We start from the raw sequence: 10,258 nt of genomic DNA, 5'->3' as shown, positions 1-10,258 counted from the left end.
TTTTAGTTATTTTATTTGTTTTTTGTATATATATTTTCCTACAAATATACATTCTTTTATTGGAATTTTTGTATTTAATTTTTTACGAATTTACATTATTTTATGTGTATTTTGTATATATATTTTTCTACGTATTTAAACTATTTTATGTGTATTTTATATATACATTTTCATAAAAATTTACGTTATTTTATTGTGTGTATTCGTATATATTTTGAAACAAATTTTATACAAATTCATGTTATTTTATGTGTATTTCTATATATATTTTCTTACAAATTTATATTATTTTATGTGTATTCTTACATATATTTTATTACAAATTTACCTTATTTTATTTTTATTTTGTATATTTATTTCATTCAGTTTTAAATTATTTAATGTGTATATTTGTAATTGTATTTAGGTTATTTTATGTGTGTTTTCTATATATATTTTCATCCAAAATTACATTATTTTATTGTTATTTTCTTAATTTAACTCGATACGAATTTAGATTATTTCATAGGTATTTTGTATACATATTTTTATACTCATTTACATTATCTAATGTGTGTTTTGTATATATTTTTTATGCAAACTAATTTTATGTGCATTTTTGTACATATATTTTTATAGAAACTTAAAACGTTACTTTATGTGTATTTTGTATATGTTTTCTCATACAAATTTACATTATTTAATTAGTTTTTTGTTTATTTATTTTGATACGAATGACTTGATTATTTGTGCATTTTGTAAATATTTTTTTTATACGTATTTACATTACTTAATGTGTATTTTGTTTATATATTTTTTTTACAAATTTACGTTATTATATGTGTATTTGTTAAAAATATTTTGAAACGAATTTACTTTATTTTATGTATTTTGTATATATTTCAATTCAATTTTAGCTTATTTTGTGTGTATTTTGTATATCTATTTTCATGCAAATTTAATTACTTCTGTGAATTTTTGTATATAGTGTTATACAAATTTACGTTATTTTATGTGCATTTTGTATATTTATATTTATATAAATATATATATATATATATATATATATATATATATATATATATATATATATATATATATATATATATATATATATATATATATATATATATATATATATATATATATATATATATATATATATATATATATATATTTATATATATTTACATTATTTATGTATTTTGTATACATTTTTGATTCGTTTTTACTTAATTTTATTTGTATTTTGTATATATATATTTATAGAAATCTACGTTATTTTATGTGTATTCGTATATATATTTTGAAACAAATTTACATTTGTTTATTTATATTTATGCGAATTTACATTATTTTATGTGTATTTTGTATACATTTTTGATTCGTTTTTACTTAATTTTATTTGTATTTTGTATATATATATATATTTATAGAAATATACGTTATTTTATGTGTATTCGTATATATATTTTGAAACAAATTTACATTGTTTTATATGTTTTTTGCATATCTATTTCAATACAAACTTACCTTATTGTATGTGCATTTTGTATATTAATTTAATACAAATTCAAATATTTTATGTGTATTTTGGTATATATAATTTTATAAAAAATGCGTTATTTTATAGGTATTTTGCATCTTAGTTTTCATACAAATGTACTTTATTTTATTAATATTCTGTGTATATATTTTGATACTATTTGTGTTTTGTATATATTTTTTTATACATACTTTCATTATTTAATGAGTGTTTATATATATATATATATATATATATATATATATATATATATATATATATATTATACAAATTAACGTCATTTTAAGTGTATTTGTTTATATAATTACATTCAAATTTACATTATATTAAGTGTATTTTGTATATGTATTTCAATACAAATTTACCTAATTTTATGTGTATTTTGTATATTTATTTTCATACAAATTTAAATATTTTTTGTTTTTTTGTATATACAGAGTAAATTTCTATGAAAATATATAATCAAAATACATATAAAATTATGTAAATAAGTATAAAATTATATATATCAAATACGCCTAAAAAAATGAAAATTCGTATCAAAATAATTAAACAAAATTCCGATAAAAGAACGTATATTTGTAGGAAAATAAATATACAAAATACACATAAAATTACGAAAATTTGAATAAAAGTATATACAAAAAAACAAAAAAATAAATTTCAATTTGTATGAAAATAGATATACAAAATACACATATAATTAGTTAAATTTGTATTTAAATACATGTACAAAATACACATAAAATAATGTAAATTTGTATGAAATGAAAACAAATTCACATAAAATAACGTACATTTGTATAAAATAGATATACAAAATATACATAGAATAAACAAATAAACAAATAAACAAAATATAAAATCGTATCAAAATAAATACACAGAATATCAAGAAAATAATGTAATTTTGTATGAAAATAAAGATGCAAATAACCCATAAAATAAAGCATATTTTTTTTAAAAATACGCTTTATTTATTAATTAATTAATTTATTAATTAATTTGTATTAAAATTAATATGCAAAATGCACGGACAATAAGGAAAATTTGTATTGAAAAAATATACAAAATGCACATGAAACAATGTATATTTGTTTCAAAATATATATACGAATACACATAAAATAACGTATATTTCTATAGAAATATATATACAAAATACACATGAAATGACGTAAATGCGTATAAAAATATATATACACAATACACATTAAATAATGTAAATTCGCATCAAAATAAATAAACAAAATATCAATAAAAGAATGTGTATTTGTATGAAAATAGAAATACAAAATACACATAAATTATTGTAAAATTGTATAAAACTCTATTAAAAAAATACACAAAAATAATTTAAATTTGTATAAAAATATATATACAAAATACATATAAAACTAGTTAAATTTCTATTGAAATACATATACAAAATACACATAAAATAATGTAAATTTGAATGAAAATATATAAACAAATACACTTAAAATAACGTAAATTTGTATGAAATATATATAGAAAATACATATTAAATAATGTAAATATGTATAAAAAAATATATACAAAACACAAATAGAATAATGTAAAATAGTATCAAAATAAATACACAGAATATTAATAAAATAATGTAAATTTGTATGAAAATAAAGATACAAAATACCCATAAAACAACGCATTTTTTATGAAAACATATATACCAAAATACACATAAAAATTTGTATTACAATAAATATACAAAATGCTCATACAATAAGGTAAATTTGTATTGAAATAGATATGCAAAATACACATAAAACAATGTAGATTTGTTTCAAAATATATATACGAGTACACATAAAATAACGTACATTTCTAAATAAATATATATACAAAATACACATAAAATGAAGTAAATACGTATAAGAAAATGTAAACAAAATACACATAAAATAATGTAAATTTGTATCAAAATAAATAAACTAAATGCCAATAAAAGAATGTTTACTTGTATAAATATATATATACAAAATACACATAAAATAACGTAAAATTGTATAAAACTATATACAAAAATAAACAAAAATAATTAAATTTGTATGAAAATAGATATACAAAAGACACATAAAATAAGCTAAATCTGAATTGAAATATATATAGAAAATACATAAAATAATGTAAATTTGTATCAAAATATATATTCAAATACACATATATTAAAATTAATATACAAAATGCGTATATAATAAAGTAAATTTGTATTGAAAAAATATGCAACATTCACGTTTACTCATACAAATTTATATTATTCTCTTGATATTTTGTTTATTTATTTTGATACGAATTACATGATTATATGTGTATTTTGTACATATTTCTTTATACGTATTTACATTATTTAATGTGTATTTTGTTTATATATTTTCATACAAATTTACGTTATTATATGTGAATTTGTATAAATATTCTGATACAAATTTACTTTATTTCATGTATTTTGTATATATATTTCAATTCAAATTTAGCTTATTTTGTGTGTATTTTGTATATATTTTCATACAAATTTAATTACTTCTGTGTATTTTTGTATATAGTTTTATATAAATTTACGTTATTTTATGTGTATTTTGTATATTTTTATTCATATACACATTCTTTTATTGGTATTTTGTTTATTTATTTTGATACGAGTTTACATTATTTTATGTGTATTTCTATAAATTTTTTTTATACATATTTACATCATTTTATGTGTATTTTGTATATATATTTTTATAGAAATCTACGTTATTTTATGTGTATTCGTATATATATTTTGAAACAAATTTACATTGTTTTATATGTATTTTTCATATCTCTTTCAATACAAATTTACCTTATTGTATGTGTTTTTTGTATATTTATTTTAATACAAATTTAATTTTTGATGTGTATTTTGGTATATATATTTTATAAATAAAAATGTGTTATTTTATGGGTATTTTGCTTCTTTATTTTCATACAAATTTACATTATTTTATTAATATTCTGTGTATTTATTTTGATACGATTTTACATTATTCTATTTGTGTTTTGTACATATTTTTTTATACAAATTTACGTTATTTTAAGTGTATATGTTTATGTATTTTCATTCAAATTTACATTATTTTATGTGTATTTTGTGTATGTATGTCAATACAAATCTACCTAATTTTATGTGTATTTTGTATATTTATTTTCATACAAATTTAAAATATTTTTGTTTATTTTTGTATATAGTTTGATACAAATTTAGGTTATTTTATGTGTATTTTGTATATCTATTTTCATACAAATACACGTTCTTTTATTGATATTTTGTTTATATATTTAGACGCGAATTTTATGTGAATTTGTTTTCATTTCATACAAATTTTCATTATTTTATGGCTATTTTGTACATGTATTTAAATACAAATTTAGCTAATTATATGTGTATTTTGTATATCTATTTTCATTCAAATTGAAATTTAATTTTTTGTTTTTTTGTATATATTTTTATTCAAATTTTCGTAATCTTATAAAAATATATATACCAAAAAACACATAAAATATTTAAATTTGCATTGAAAAAAATATACAAAATGCACATACAATAAGGTAAATTTGTATTGAAAGAGATATGCAAAAATACATATAAACAATGTAAATTTGTTTCAAAATATATATACGAATACAAAGAAAAAAAGGTAGATTTCTATAAAAATATATATACAAAATACACATAAAATTAAGTAAATACGTATAAAAAAATGTATACAAAATATACATAAAATAATGTAAATTCGAATTAAAATAAATAAACAAAATACCAATAAAAGAATGTGTATTTGGATAAATATAAATATACAAAATACATAGAAAATAAACATAAAATAAGGTAGATTTGTAAAAATATATACAGAATACACATAAAATAATGTTAATTTATATAAATATATATATAAAAATACAAATAAAATACCATGATTTTGTATAAAAATATATTCTCAAAATAAATATTAAATAATGTAAAAGCGTATAAAAATATATATACAAAGTACATATAAAATAATGTAAATTCGTATCAATATAAATCAACAAAACACCAATAAAATAATATATATTTGAATGAAAATAAATTTACAAAATACACATAACATAACTAAAATTTGTATAAAAAATATATACAAAATACACATAGAATAATGTCAATTCGTATCAAAATGAATGAGCAGAATATCAATAAAATAATGTAAATTTGTATGAAAATAAAGATGCAAATACCCAAAAAATAAAGCATATGCTTATAAAAATACAGATACAAAAATACACATCGAATAATTAAATTTGTATTAAAATTAATATACAAAATGCGTATATAATAAGGTAAATTTGTATTGAAAAAATATGCAACATACACGTTTACTCATACAAATTTATATAATTTTATTGGTATTTTGTTTATTTATTTTGATACGAATTACATGATTATATGTGTATTTTGTACATATTTTTTATACGTATTTACATTATTGAGTGTGTATTTTGTTTATATATTTTCATACAAATTTACGTTATTATATGTGTATTTGTATAAATATTTTGATACAAATTTACTTTATTTCATGTATTTTGTATATATATTTTAATTCAAATTTAGCTTATTTTGTGTGTATTTTGTATATATTTTCATACAAATTTAATTACTTCTGTGTATTTTTGTAAATAGTTTTATATAAATTTATGTTATTTTATGTGTATTTTGTATATTTATATTTATACAAATACACATTCTTTTATTGGTATTTTGTTTATTTATTTTGAAACGAATTTACATTATTTTATGTTTTTTGTATACATTTTTTTATACGTATTTACTTCATTTTATGTGTATTTTGTATATATATTTTTATAGAAATCTACGTTATTTTATGTGTTTTCGTATATATATTTTGAAACAAATTTACATTTTTTTATATGTATTTTGCATATCTATTTCAATACAAATTTACCTTATTGTATGTGTTTTTGTATATTTATTTTAATACAAATTTAGTTTTTTGATGTGTATTTTGGTATATATATTTTTATAAATAAAAAAAATGCTTTATTTTATGGGTATTTTGCTTCTTTATTTTCATACAAATTTATATTATTTTACTAATATTCTGTGTATTTATTTTGATACGATTTTACACTATTCTATTTGTGTTTTGTACATATTTTTTTATACAAATTTACGTTATTTTATTTTAAGTTGTATTTTAAGTGTATTTGTTTATGTATTTTCATTCAAATTTACATTATTTTATGTGTATTTTGTGTATGTATTTCAATACAAATTTACCTAATTTTATGTTTATTTTGTATATTTATTTTCATACAAATTTAAAATATTTTTGTGTATTTTTGTATATAGTTTGATACAAATTTAGGTTATTTTATGTGTATTTTGTATATCTATTTTCATACATATACACATATTTTTATTGATATTTTGTTTATTTATTTTGACGCGAATTTACATTATTTAATGTGTATTTTGTATATATATTTTTATACGTATTTACATCATTTCATGTGTATTTTGAATAGTTTTAAACAAATTTATATTATTTAATGTGTATTTTGTATATATATATTTATACAAATACATATTCTTTTATTGGTATTTTGTTTATTTATTTTGATACTAATTTACATTACTTTATGTGTATTTTGTATTCATTTTTTATACGTATTTACTTAATTTTATGTGTATTCTGTATATATATTTTTATAGAAATCTACCTTATTTCATGTGTATTCGTATATATATTTTGAAACAAACTTACATTGTTTATATATATTTTGCATATCTATTTTTGTGTATTCTGTATTTATTTTTGTTATACATAGAATAATGTAAAATCGTATCAAAATAGGTACACAGAATATCAATAAAATAATTTAAATTTTTATGAAAATAAAGATGCAAAATACCCATAAGATAAAGCAGATTTTTAAAAAAAAATACATATACAAAAATACACATAGAATAATTAAATTTGTATTAAAATTAATATACAAAATGCACACATACAATAAGGTAGATTTGTATTGAAAAAAAAAACGCAAAATACAAATAAAACAGTGAAAATTTGTTTCAAAATATATATACGAATACACATAAAATAAAGTAGATTTTTATAGAAATATATATACAAAATACACATGAAATTATGTAAATACGTATAAAAATATATATATATAAAATACATATTAAGTAATGTAAATTCGTGACAAAATAAATAAACAAAATATCATGAAAAGAATGTGTATTTGTATGAAAATAAATAATAGATAATAAATTTGTATGTAATATATATGCAAGATACACATTAAATAATGTAAATATGTATAAAAATATACATATCAAATACACCTAAAATAATGTAAATTCGTATCAAAATAAATACACTGAATATTAATAAAATAATGTAAATTTGTATGAAATAAAGATGCAAAATTCCCATCAAATAGCGCATTTCTTATAAAAATATATATACCAAAATACACATAAAATATTTAAATTTGTATTGAAATAAATATACAAAATGCACATACAATAAGGTAAACTTCTGTTGAAAGAGATATGCAAAAATACATATAAAAAATTGTAAATTTGTTTCAAAATATATATACGAATACACATAAAAGAACGTAGATTTCTATAAAAATATATATACAAAATACATATAAAATTAGGTAAATACGTATAAAAAAATGTAAACAAAATACACATAAAATAATATAAATTCGAAACAAAATAAATAAACAAAATACCAATAAAAGAATGTGTATTTGTTCTGTGTATTTTTGTATATATTTTTATGCAAATTTACGATATTTTATGTGTATTTTGTATATTTATATTTATACAAATACACATTATTTTACTGGTATTTTGTTTATTTATTTTGATACGATTTTTATGTGAATTTTGTATTCATTTTTTTATACGTATTTACTTAATTTTATGTGTATTTTGTATATATTTTTATAGAAATGAACGTTATTTTATGTGTATTCGTATATATATTTTGAAACAAATTTACATTGTTTTATATGTATTTTGCATATCTATTTCAATACAAATTTACCTTACAGTATGTGCATTTTTTATATTTATTTTAATACAAATTTTAATATTTTATGTGTATTTTGGTATATATATTTTTATAAAAAATGCGTTATTTTATGGCTATTTTGCATCTTTATTTTCATACAAATTTACATTATTTTATTAATATTCTGTGTATTTATTTTGATACGATTTTACATTATTCTATTTGTGTTTTGTATATATTTTTTTATACATATTTACATTATATAACTAGTATTTTGTATATATATTTGATACAAATTTACGTTACTTTAAGTGTATATGTTTATATATTTTCATTCAAATTTCCATTATTTGATGTGAATTTTTGTATATGTATTTCAATACAAATTTACCTAATTTTATGTGTATTTTGTATATTTATTTTCATACAAATTTAAATTATTTTTGGGTGTTTTTGTATATAGTTTTATACAAACTTAGGTTATTTTATGAGTATTTTGTTTATCTATTTTCATACAAATATACATTCTCTTATTGATATTTTGTTTATTTATTTTGACGAGAATTTAAATTATTTAATGTGTATTTTGTATATATATATATATTTTTATACGTATTTACATCATTTCATGTGTATTTTGTATATATATTTCTATAGAAATCTACGTTATTTTATGTGTATTCGTATATAGATTTTTAAACAAATTTACGCTTTAATGTGCATTTTGTATATTTTTTCAATACAAATTTACCTTATTGTACGTGCATTTTGTATATTAATTTTAATACAAATTTAATTATTCTATGTGTATTTTTGTATATGTATTTTTAAAAAAATATGGTTTATTTTATATGTATTTTGCATCTTTATTTTCATACAAAATTACATTATTTTATTGATATTCTTTGTATTTATTTTGATACGATTTTACATTATTCTATGTGTATTTTGTATATATTTTTCATTTAATTTAGCTTATTTTATGTGTATTTTGTATATCTATTTATTTTAATACAAAATCAAATATTTTATGTTTTTTCGTATATATATTTTTATAAAAAATGCGTTATTTTATGGGTATTTTGCATCTTAATTTTCATACAAATTTACATTATTTTATTAATATTTTCTGTATTTATTTTGATACGATTTTACATTATTTTATTTGTGTTTTGTATATATTTTTTTATACATATTTACATTATTTAATGTGTTTTTTGTATATATATTTGATACAAATTTACGTTATTTTAAGTCTATGTTTATATATTTTCATTCAAATTTACATTATTTTATGTGTATTTTGTATATATATTTCAATACAAATTTACCTAATTTTATATGTTTTTTGTATATTTATTTTCATGCAAGTTTAAATTATTTTTGTGTATTTTTGTTTATAGTTTAATACAAATTTAGGTTGTTTTATGTGTATTTTGTATATCTATTTTCATACAAATACACATTCTTTTCATGATATTTTGTTTATTTATTTTGACACGAATTAACATTATTTAATGTGTATTTTGTATGTATATTTTTATACGTATTTACATTATTTCAAGTGTATTTTGTATATATATTTCTATAGAAATCTGCGTTATTTTATGTGTATTCGTATATATATTTTGAAACAAATTTACATTAT

This window comes from Eriocheir sinensis, unplaced genomic scaffold (assembly GCF_024679095.1).
Source record: "Eriocheir sinensis breed Jianghai 21 unplaced genomic scaffold, ASM2467909v1 Scaffold189, whole genome shotgun sequence".
Taxonomy (NCBI): domain Eukaryota; kingdom Metazoa; phylum Arthropoda; class Malacostraca; order Decapoda; family Varunidae; genus Eriocheir; species Eriocheir sinensis.
Note: the sequence above shows the minus strand (reverse complement) of the source record.